We start from the raw sequence: 13,333 nt of genomic DNA, 5'->3' as shown, positions 1-13,333 counted from the left end.
TTGGGCTTGGAATCCTGGAGGTCTTTGAGGTGTAGAGTTATGAGTAGGGTTTTTATTCTTATAGGAAAAGTTTGGGTGATTCCTCCATCCAGGGTTATAAGTGTTTGAATAGAGGTTTCCTTGGGCATAATTGACCTAATCTGGGTTTGATTTAGTCAAAAGATTGTATTCAGCTGTGATGTGTCCTTAGTTTTCACACCTTTTGCATTCGGGTTGAATTACAGCTACGGTATTTGTAGGGTTGACAGATAAAATTTTGAATTTTTGGGCTATGGCGTCCATTTTGGCATTCATATGATCTAGGAAACTAACTTCGTAAATACCTCTTTTGGTTTCTTTCTTTTCTACTGATGCTCGTTCCGTTCCCCATTGGTAATGGTTTTGTGCCATATCTTCAACGATAGCGCAAGCTTCGGGGTATGGTTTATTCATTAGCGCACCATCGGCGGCAGTGTCGATGGTCATCTTTGTGTTGTAGATAAGTCTATTATAAAAGATATGAATAATAAGTCATTGTTCTAAACCATGATATGGACATGCTCTTAATAATTCTTTATATCTCTCCCAAGCGTCGAAAAGTGATTCGCCATCTTGTTGAGTGAATCTAGTTATTTGGTTTCGTAGGATAACAGTCTTACTTGGTGGAAAGTATCTAGAAATGAGTACTTTCTTTAGGTCATTCCAAGTGGTTATTGAATTTGCTGGAATGGAATCTAACCATGATCGTGCTCTATCTCTGAGAGAAAAGGGAAATAGTCTTAGACGTATCGCCTCAGGAGAAACACCATTGGTTTGTAAGGTATCAACTAATTGAATGAAAACTTTTAAATGTTGGTTTGGATTCTTAGTAGGGAAACCTGCGAACTGGTTTTGTTGCATTATTTGCAACAAAAAGGGTTTTAATTCAAATTTATTAGCTGGAATAATGGGGTTTACAATACTAGAATGAGGTTCTTTGTTAGAAGGCAGAGCGAAGTCTTTAAGAGGTCTTTGGTTTTCTTCTCTGGCCATTGCTCTTCTAATCTTTTGGAGCAAAATACGAGCGTGAGCGTATCTTTTGAGTTCTTCTATAGGATATACTAAACTTCCGGTACAGCGAGTTATTCGTATTGATCGGCAAAAAAGGGTGCCTTAATCCATACAGTGTAACAACAGGGTATGAAATTTGACATAATTGATATCCGACAATGGCGCCAAAACTTGATGCGTGCTTTCCGCAAGTATACGGAATACGTCAGAGTAATATAGAAGATTATCGATCCCAGAGAGACCAATGTTAATCTATTGATTACTATCGTTACAATGTTTATCTAAGGCTAATTAAACAGGTGTATATAGTGCACAGGAATTAAAAATAGTGAAGATAAATTCAAAGAAACTGATGCTGGAATGTAATTCACATCGATTAAACAATACTCATATTGTTTTTAAATAGAATTACTTATGGGAAAATATTTTCTTCCTTGAAAAAAAGTTAATTAAAAAGGAACCGCCGCGTTAGGATAATCAGAACCGGACCTAACCTCTAATCTATACCAGTTGTTCACGCTGCACCGTCGCATATTGCGTTAAAGTGAAAAAATCATTTTTTATATAATTACCTCTAAGGTTCAGTTGAAAAGTGCTTTTGATTGGAAAATTTTAACATAAAAGGGTTTCTGGCATATGCTCGATCAATCGGATCCTAAACCTATAAACGCATCCGAAAATAGTTTTAAAATAACTTTCTAATAATATTAAAATCTCCTAATTAATTTAACAAAGCACTTTCTCTATTTTTATCAATTAAAAACTAACTAAGTTTTATGTTAAATGTCAGACGACTTTCGATCTTATCCAACTTAATCACGGATCTACTTTCGTAGTAACCGATCAAATTAAACACAGAAAACTTGTATTAAAATCAAAACAACCCCTAAAGTATTCCTACAGATACAACATGCGGAGTACCGTCTAAACGACGGTCCTCACATTTCAGCACTAAGGATTTAGCTGGACATGGTTATGTTAAACAACATAACATATAATTGATTCATGGAATAAGTCATTTAGGGAAATAAAGTGTTAAGTGTGAAAATGGTTTTAAAAGTGAACCACTGGAATGATATGTCCAAACTATGGTTTAAAAACAAATCTTTTGCGATGAGAAAGTAAATCTGACAAGTAATCATGCAAGGAAAATAAACAAGATAAAGCAGTGCAATGAAATAAACAATTTAAAGGCAGTGCGAGAAAATAAACCATTTAAAGGCAGTGCGAGGAAATAAACAATTTAAAAGCGAAGGGAGAAATAAATAATAATAATGTGAATTGTATTAAAAATCTGTTCCAAATCAGAGACTTGAATCTGGTACAAACTTGAAATAAATCTAACTTGAAAGTAAAATGACAGCAAAATTAACTTCTATTCTACGGTGCTTCAAACCTGATTACTTGGTGCAATAATCCTTCAATGTGAAGAAATATTGTTTTAACAGTGTGATTCTATGGCCTATGCTGCAAATAGACTTGGAAACCTACAACTAAAGATCTAAGTCCTATTTATAGTGTAACAAAGCCTTGGAAGTTACGTAGCACCTTGAATTCGTGTGGAGGAGAAATCTCTAGTCATGGCCACTTCCTACAACCGTCCTTGACTGGGCACGAAATGAAAAGATGGCGTCTGTCATAGGCATGGCGTCTGCCACGTGTGCAAGGGGTGGAAGACGTGGTCTTGTGACCGTTGGAACGTGGGTAGGTGCTTACACATCATGGCTATCCCTATGGCCAACGCCATGTGGAACGCCATATGTGTATTTTTCATTGAAAATCTCTGATTCTTACTTTTCAATTCGTTTTTCTGTGAAAGACTTTACTTAGGCAATGTACCTGAAAACAAGACAAAAGACAAGTATAACTCAAGAAAATACCAATAAAACTATAATAATCATGTGTAATCCAAGTCAAATACGCAGTGTGTTTCAGTGTTATCACAATGCAACTGGCGCCTAGGTTAGATATTTTTTGAAAAGTAGTTATATATTTCGAAAAAATAGTTATTTTAAAATTTTAAATAAAAAAAAATAGATTATTTAAATAAAAAATTTCAATGTTTCCTGTTATTTTATTAAAGAAATTTTTAGAGACGTTAAAAATAAAAAGATTATTTTATTATGTGGTTAAGTCTATTAAATAAAATAGTAAAAATGGATAATTTTATTGTATGTGTTTATTTAAACCGAGGTTGATCTTGTAGAAGCCATTGACGTAGACCAAAGTGTATTATCAAATGAGGAATACATAAAACAAATTAATATCAATGAATTTTTGCTCTTAATAACACAAAATCTAAATAAAACAAATGAAACACAATAAAATCTGGTAAATAATATTACATATCTACTAAAACTTGAACTTTCCTGTAGCAAAAAAAAAACTGCATAAATGTGCACGCAATGGACAGTTTTGCTTTGTTATCTACTTCTTTCCATTGATAGACATTATCATTCTTTACTATTCAATGCACTTTTGTTTTCATTCCCTTTCTCATTTTCTCTTCAATTTTTTTAGAGGAGATACAAAGTTTGTTAATTTCTACCCATCTGATACGATGATCTCTCCTTTATTTGGACTAATTATTAATCATATAAAGATAAAGTTCAAATAAAAAAATACAGTTTTTTAACCATGAGGTACAGAAAGCCATATCATATTAAAATCAAAGAATTAAAATATAATTAATTTAATTATTTTCAAAATACAACTTGAATGTTTAATTAAATCATTATTGATAGAAAATTGTGTCAAATTTATGATAAATAAGAAAGTACTAATTTCATATACCAATAATTAAATATTATAAATATGATATAAAACTTTAGATATTCTAAAAAGCATAAAAATAACATTATCAAGATAAAATACTAAAATGAAGAGCAAGACAGGAAAGGGTAAAGAACATAAACCCAATACTTCTTCACTTAATTTTTTTTTCTTTTTTTTTTTTTAAATTTTCAATTTACCGATCTCACTTAATGGTTTCTGCTAAAGTAAAGAGAAAACATCAAACCTATAGTTAAAAATAGAGAAATATAGAGAAATAAATGAAGAAGAATGAACAAGAATGAACAAGAATTGTTAAATATTTTTCTATATTGAAAGATGATATTTCTCTCTCACACATAAACATGTCACATCTCTCTTTTTCTAAGATCACTACACATACTCTATTGATCAAATTAAATCATTTCTTGAGCCAACTAAAATTTCTTCGTCTCATATTCGAAACATAAAAACAAAAGAAGAAAGTTTGCTACATTAAAATGAAGATGGAAGACATATTTTTTTTGCAACAAATTGATTGGTTAGAGAAAATGCTGTTCTTCTTTGTCTTGTCTAGTGAATAGAAGAGAATGTTTCACTTATGTAAACAACAAATTGATTGGTTAGAGAAAATGTTAAAAATGAAAAGGAGTGTTTGTCTGAAACAAAGTGGCACCATAGCTCTTTATATTCTAGTATCTGTCATTTATAGTTAATTTTGACATCAATATGATAGATTGACAGAAAGTAAAAAAGATAAATTTATATACCATTATTCTTCTTCAAAACAAATGAACAAATTTTCTGCAAAATGACTTTGAAGAGAAAAAAGGAAAAGATATAGAGAAGAAGGATGAAGGAAATAAATGAGGAAGAAACAAACTATAAGAAGAAGAAGAGTTGAGAAAAGAATGAGAAAGAGAAAAAAAAAGGGAAAGGAGAAGAATTGAACTATTGAGCAGAGAGTGTAAATTTATAATATCTTTAACTATTCATTATTTCACTCGTTTAACTATCTCATTGTAATTAAAAAAAAGGAGTAATGTTATTCTTACACCTAAATTATTATATCCAACATTATTATCGTATTTATACCGTGAACACTATTTTTCTAATAAAATAATATTAAATAAAAAAATATTTATAAAAATTATTTTTTTTAATATTAATTTTGTAATAAAAATATAATATTTGTTATTAACCAATTTTATTATTGTATTAATCACAAAAATATATATTATTAACCATATAATTTTTTCCTAATAACTTATTAACCTAATTCACTATCTCATTAACCAATAAAAAATAAAATATTAACCAAGTTATGACATTAATTTACAGATTAAATTATAAATTAATATTAGAATTTAGTTAATATTATGTGTTTTATTAATTAATAAAATAATGAAATTATTTAATAAACTATCAGAAAAATATATGATTAATAACATATATTTTTGTGGTTAATACAATAAGAAAATTGATTAATAATAAATGTTATATTTTTATTAATTAATGTTTTTTTTTAAATATTTTTTATTTAAAATAATATTTTAATATTATTTTATTAAAAAAATACTATTTATCATATAAATACGGTTAAGTGATTCGTGTAAATATATGGATATAATATGCATGGTTTTCTCCATCCTTAATATTTTATTTACTTATTTATTTATTTACTAAAAATATACAAAATATTATATAAATACATATGACACTCCACTTTATATATATATATATATATATATATATATATATATATATATATATATATATATATATATATATATATATATATATATATATATATATATTAATTACTATTCATTATCGATATAAAAAATTTACATTGTCAATTCATCACTATCACCCGTTTCATTATTTTTTTAGATTTTTAAAATAAAAATGAAACTTATTTTAATGTCTAACGTCTAGGATTAACTTACATTGTAAATGTATTTCAATTAAATCCATATATATATATATATATATATATATATATATATATATATATATATATATATATATATATATATATATATATATATATATATAACTATTAGGTAACAATATTTATCCCAGATTGTTTATCCACAGACATTCAAAATGGTATTAACACCGCTACCTCCAAGGTTTAAAAGGCGTAACAAGCAACCCAAAGTAATTACACAAGAGCAATGGGAAAAGCTGAGGGTGAGAATGTGTATTTTGAACTGTTTAATTCATTTTTTAAAATATATTTTTATGTTATATTTAATTCCTTTTGATAATTATGTATTATGTTATCTTATATTATATTCATAATTTGTGCACATGAAATTATTTGCAGCAGGCTGCTACTCGTGTTAGAAAACCCCAACACTATTCATCTGTATGTTAAATTTTTTACAAACAGTGATACAGATTTGTCATTATAAGTTAATCCAACAAAATTTAAATTCTACTAAATATTTGTTAGATGATCACTAATATTTCTGTTATTAATAAAAAAATATGTTCACCAATTTAATTATTTTTAAGAGTTGAATTCTTTATTTCAGGATGAGGATACCAAATCTGATAGATCTACAAATGAGAAGGAGAAAGTTGGTAGCTTTGAGAATGGAGTGAGAATACTTGCAGAATCTGCCATGAAAATCGAGAATGAAGAGGAAAAATCAAACAAATAAGTGTCAATTACTATAAAAATATATATTGTGAGTATCTGTGTTTCATTTCATGATTAGTGGATGTATCCTTTGGTTCAATAAATTGTTACATCAATAATAAAATATATTATTATATTATGGATCGGTTCTAATCATATTTCCGATCGTAATTCATATATATTAATAAAAAATTATATTTTTTTTATAAATTTATTTATCTGTTTTAATAAAAGTGAAAAAGTATTTACCAAAACTATGTACGACTACACTGTTTTTCTAGATTGATTTAAGTGTTATTTAACATCAACTAAAGTCTTACTTTTTTTAACTAAAATTGTATTTTTCATGTACGACTTTCTTTTTAATTTTTTATAAATATATAATAATTTTTTTTAATTATATTGTACCAATATAAAATCTTATCGATGAGATTATGTTCTAGTTCTTGAATTCAATCATCTCTTCTCCCAAAAGTAGTGATGATTATGGTTATAGTGATTAGTGATGAAGCTAGAATATTTTCTATGCGATTGAATACCGCAAAAATGTTTTTGAAATATTAGGTTAAATTTAAAATGATTTGTACTTATATAAAATGAAGTAACAACTAAAAAAAAATAGTGATAACTATTCAATAAAATTAATTGGATGACATTTAAAGTAGTCAAAATTGATTAGTAATTGACTTTGTACTAAAAAAAATTTTAAAAAAATCAATTTTATATCACATCATGGTTGTGAGAATTTTCGCCTTTAATCGACATTGATTATACATATACATTGCATTAACAAGATAAGAAGTGGTGAATCTCAAAAGATATTTTTATTTTGATATGAAATTTTCAAATACTCTGTTTTCCAGCTAAAATCTTTGTGGGTAACTATCTTGGCAGGAATATCCGCATATAAAACCGCAGGAAATACCCGTAGGTATACTGCAGCAAATTCCGTAGGAAAGTCCTCAAGTAAATCCGCAGGAAATTCCTATTCCATAGGTAAATCCACACCAAATAGTTTTCTAAACTTGAAAAAAAATTAATTGTTTCTAGTGTTTCGAGTCAAAGGTCATAAATGTCTTCATCATGGTAAATTAAATTTAACTTGTATTTTTATCTGCACAAAGTAACACATGATAATGCAGACTCAACCAGAAACAACGTATGAAAAACTAGTTTATAATACAAAGAGTAGAGAATGTAAACAGGATCACAATTAGTGTGACTAAAACAAAAAAATTAATAAATTGAGAATAATGAGCTTTAAAACTTTGAATCAACATTTAGATAGATATTTAGCCTTCGTTGGATTTTGAATCATTGCTTATATTGACACTTATTTCCGCACTATCAGTATTTGCAAGGCAGACCGGGGCGTATTGACAGAATCGACATTTCCAGCGCTCATCCTTGCGAACATATGTAGCTTCTTACTCTTCAAGTCAAAACTCAAGACAAGAAGGAATTTGATCCTTTAGCCGCTTTGAATCATAGGCAAATTTATCTTCACTCTCTTTGATGGTTGCTGAATCTAACTTTGTCAGCATTTAATACAAATACAAAATGATGGTTAGGTCAAGTTTGATATCATTCATTATTGAAGTAGTTAAACATCATCACTTAGAAATATATGCATAATATACATATCCATACAAGATATTAATTTTTAATGCTATGTGGAATCAAATATTAAACTTTACCTTTCCTTTTAAGCTAGTTACAAAAGCTTATTTTCCTGCTAAATGCAGTCTCCTGCATTAATATAACTAGTCAACACAGTGAAGGCACTCCTTGCAAAGAGATACAAATATAGGAAACAAAATATGTATATTTCCGTCGAAACAGAACATCCAGAATGTGAGGGGAGCAATTATACATCCCATAGTTGTTCTTATCAACTGGCTCACAAACATGGATTTTGCCGACGAGAGGGTGAGGTAGTCTGTCTAGAAATCTTGCATGATATCGGCTGCATTTGCAACGATGTACATCATCACAGCACAAGAAGCTATACCTGCAATTACCCCTCAGTTTGTGCCAACTGCTGCCACGATGATGAAAAGACTAATCTTACCGTATGTGGATGCAATATTCTAATTTGTGAGCCATGTGTCGTACGAGTTGCAAAATGCATTGGCAGGGGCAAGGATGTTAGAACATAGAACCAAGTACCATTTGAGAGGAGGGAAAATAACTAGTATTGTTACGATGGATGACTATTTCATGCCAAACAATTTCGCAGCAATTCCTTTGGAATTTCCCAGTGATTTGGGGTTTCAATGGATGACTATTTCCCACCAAAAAAGTCGCAGTTAACTCCACAGAAAAATTGATATATTATTTTAAAATCAAAAACCGCAGGTAAAGCTTCAGGAATTCCTGCGGAATTTGCTGCTACCACGTTTCGCAGGAAATAAAATTTCACAATAAAAATCCGCAGCTAAAATTGTGAGTATACCTATGGATAGTGTTCCGCAGAACAATCTGCAGGTAAGCTGTGTATTAGTAGTGATTGCTTGTAAATAAAAAATTCAACCGAATTCAACCAAATTATAATGGGAGATGACTTTGTAACATTACTCTATCATTAATATTTTGTTCTATAAATAAATATAATTTTAAATAATTATATTTTTTATGCTATTTTTGTTATTTGTTTGAATTTTTGGTGTTGCTGCAAAACTAAGAACAAATGGAGTTGAAACAGAAAAATTAATTTGCACGATAAACTTCCAAAGCGTGTAGTTTTACACTAAGCTTAAGGAACAATTCACCCCCACCAATCTTTCTATGTTGGATGCAAAAGGAGTTACCGGCGAATTTCCTACCGGATACTTTGGAATCCTTAAAGAGAATTGCACAATCTCTCTAAGCGTATCTGTTGATAATATTTTACAGAAGAATGTTTATTTCAATTGCTCTCATGCATTAGAGAAGAGAAAGATGATTTAGAATGAGAAATTAATTGAGATTGGTTTTTTTTTGTGTTTTCCCACCGTGACCATAACCTGTAATTTATATTGAAAATCACGTATGTTATGAAACAGCAGCAACTCTTAGAAAAGGCATGGCACTATTCCAATTGCAACTTTGTAACAACGTTTCGCATAAGAATAGCAAATATTTGTTTATATGTTGCAACTACTCCTAAAAGAAAGGAAACCAATTAAATGGCACTTTAGACCAATAATAATTACTATAGACCATGCAATTGAAATATGAAAACTTTGAATATAATATTTATAATTATATTATTAATTCAAATAATATAATCATACAATTAATTATTATTTTGGAAATTTTCTCACAATCCCCCACCATTTTCAAAATAACTAAATCTCATAATTCAAGAAAAATCATGGTTTCAGATATTGGTATCTCACGATTTGAACCAATACTTAGTAAGATATGAGTTTCACTCATCCCGAATAGACATTGGTAGACAAGTTTTGAACCAACTACTCATTAGAACAAGTGTGCAAAACTTACACATGAAATCTCGATACTATCAAAAGAAATATAAATATGACACATTTAATAAGGCCCTATGTCATGTATCCTTTTCATGAGAATTTAAGAGTCAACCCCTTGAACTCTATGAAGCAGCCTACTTCATTCTCATATAGGTAGACTATATCAGAAAAGCTCCCATAATAAGCATTCCAGCAAACATATGCTATATATCTATTAAGAGAATAATCTCATCCTATCACTTTTACTTTTATGGTCTGAGTACTTTTTGCCCATTGGGATGTTTCTATTGTTAAGTACTTCAATCACTCTAATAATATACTTTCATCATTGAACTCAAGACTTGATTTTAATCCAGTGTGAGTTGAGTTTCCACTATTGGTGATCAATAAGATATGGGCTTGAGACCCATCCCCAATGATGTCTTCAACACCATGTCTTTTGTCAGACCTTTCGTCAAAGGATCTGCAAGATTATTATTAGTTCTTACGTATATTATGGAGATTACTCCATTTGAAATTAAATCTTTCACATAGCTATGTCTTATACCAATATGTCTAGATTTTCCATTATACACTTGGCTATATGCTTTAGATAGTGTGGATTGACTATCACAATGTATGGATATAGGTGCTATTGGCTTTGGCCAAATAGGTATCTCATACAACAAGTTTCTTAGCCATTCAGCCTCTTTACTACCTGCAGCCAGAGCAATAAATTTTGCAGCCATGGTGGAGTCGGCAATGCAAGTCTGTTTCTTTGAACCCCAAGAAACCGCACCTCCACCAAGATTGAAGATCCATCCACTAGTGGATGCATGATCTTCTATAAATGTTACCCAACTGGCATTTGTATACCCTTCTAAAACCGAAGGATATCCACTATATGTTAAAGTGTAGTTAATCGTCCCTTTCAAGTATTTTAATACTCTATTAATAGCATGCCAATGATCTTTACTTGGATTACTTGTATACCGACTTAACCTACCAACAACAACTGCTATATCAGGTCTAGTACATGTCATAGCATACATCAAGCATCCAATTACCTTTGAATATTCAAGTTGTGCCACTGGACACCCTTTATGTGGTTGCAAATTAACATTTTGATCAAATGGGGTAGAAACGGATTTGCAATCCAAATGATCAAATTTCTTAAGCACCTTTTCAATATAGTGAGATTGGGATAAGCCAATATGTTCACCATCTCTTATGATTTTAATCCCTAAAATCGCATCTGCTTCACCTAAGTCTTTCATATCAAAAATTTTGGATAAGAAAGCTTTAGTCGTTTCTACCTCTTTTAATTCAGTACCAAAGATTAACATATCATCCACATATAAACAAATCATAACTCCTTTTTCATTGTTGAATTTACTATAAATACATTTGTCAGATTCATTTATTTTGTATCCATTGGCCAACATAACTTGGTCAAATTTTTGATGCCATTGTTTGGGCGTTTGTTTTAACCCATATAAAGACTTAGTTAATTTACACACTTTATGTTCTTGGCCTTTGATAACAAACCCTTCAGGTTGTTTCATATACACCTCTTCATCCAATTCTCCATTTAGGAAAGCAGTTTTAACATCCATTTGATGAATGACAAATTTATGGATGGAAGCGAGTGCCATAAGCACTCTAATTGATGCAATTCTTGCAACAGGTGCATAAGTATCAAAATAATCAATTCCTTCTTTTTGTGTAAATCCTTTAGCGACAAGTCTAGCTTTGAATTTTTCAATGGTACCATCAACTTTCATTTTCCTTTTAAAGATCCATTTACAACCTATGGGTTTTGAACCTGGTGGGAGATCTACTAATTTCCAGGTTTTATTACCCATAATCGAGTCTATTTCCTCTTGGATGGCTTCTTTCCAAAAGGCTGAATCTTGAGATTTTATTGCCTCTTCAAATGTTTCTGGATCATTCTCTAGGTTATAGCAAATTGGTCCATAACGATTTATAGAATCATTATTTCCTTCTACAAGGAACATGAAGAAGTCTGATCCATAATTTTTTATTTTTCGGATTCTTTTACTTTTTCTAGGTTCTGAACATCCCAACATATCATTATTTGATACATTATTTTCTAGACTTTGAACATCATAATGAACATTGTCTTTGCAATTTTGAATTGAGGTAAATCTACTTTCTTGAAAAATTGCATCTCGTGACTCAATCACGGTATTAATAGGATATGAGTCATTGGATTCAATAACCATGAATCTATATGCTTTGCTGTTTTCAGCATAGCCCAGAAATACACATTTAATTCCTCTTTCTCCCAATTTCTTTCTTTTTGGTTCAGGCACCTTAACAATTTCTCTACAACCCCAAACTTTTAAATATTTAAGATTTGGTTTTCTTTTCTTCCAGAGTTCATATGGGGCTATCTTGTTCCTTTTATTAGGAACTCTATTCAGTATATAACATGCAGTTAGCATGGCTTCACCCCAATATCCTTTGGATAAACCAGAATATGATAACATGTCATTCACCATTTCTTCCAACACCCTATTTTTCCTTTCTGCTATCCCATTTTGTTGTGGGGAATAGGGTGCAGTTATTTGATCTATAATACCAGTGGACTCAAAATAATTAGGATGATAGAATTCTCCCCCTCTATCACTCCTAAAACATTTAATAAAAGTTTCATGTTGGAGTTCTACTTGAGCTTTAAAATTTTTGAATTTTTCTAAAACTTCATCTTTAGAGTGCATTAAATAAACATAACAAAATCTAGTGCAATCATCAATGGAAGTGACAAAATATTTTTCACCACCAATAGTAGGCCAACCATGTAAATCACATACATCAGAATGAATTAAATCTAATACTTTAGAATTTCTTTCAACTCTCTTAAAAGGTTGTCTTGTAATTTTAGTTAACATGCATGTGGTACAAGAATTTAAGTTTATATCAAAATTAGGAATTAAACTTGATTTCATCATGTCTTTTAATTTACTAAAACTAACATGTCCTAGTCGCATATGCCATAAATCACAAGTCTCAATAGTATAAGCAGAAATCACATTATTATTATTATTATTATTATTATTAACAATATTACACATGAACATATTCTCACAAAGATAACCTTTCCCCACAAACATTCCCCCTTTGGAGAGAATAAATTTATCTCCCTCAAATACAGATTTGAAACCATACTTATTAAGTAAAGGTACAGAAATCAAGTTTTTCCTAACTTCAGGAACATAAAATACATCTTTAAGAGTGAGTATTTTTCCAGATGTGAATTCAATCTCTACCGATCCTTTTCCTTTGACTTGGACAGTAGAAGCATTTCCCATGTACAAAACACTACCATCTTCTTCATTAATGGTCTTGAATAGTTCTTTATTTTTGCACACATGACGGGTAGCACCAGAGTCTATCCACCAAGAATTAA

At 30.0% G+C, this 13,333-nt stretch overlaps 1 non-coding gene across 1 annotated transcript; it reads left to right on the top strand.

Moving 5' to 3' along the window:
* Nucleotides 1-521: 521 nt before the first annotated feature.
* Nucleotides 522-627, top strand: LOC127089482 (small nucleolar RNA R71). The gene has a single exon (XR_007791070.1). It is a non-coding gene; the product is annotated as a small nucleolar RNA R71 (small nucleolar RNA).
* The last annotated feature ends 12,706 nt before the right edge of the window (nucleotides 628-13,333 follow it).

The sequence above is a fragment of the Lathyrus oleraceus genome, chromosome 5, assembly GCF_024323335.1.
Source record: "Lathyrus oleraceus cultivar Zhongwan6 chromosome 5, CAAS_Psat_ZW6_1.0, whole genome shotgun sequence".
Classification (NCBI taxonomy): Eukaryota; Viridiplantae; Streptophyta; class Magnoliopsida; order Fabales; family Fabaceae; genus Lathyrus; species Lathyrus oleraceus.
The sequence above is the reverse complement of the archived record's forward strand: the minus strand, read 5'-3'. Positions and strand labels throughout refer to the sequence as shown.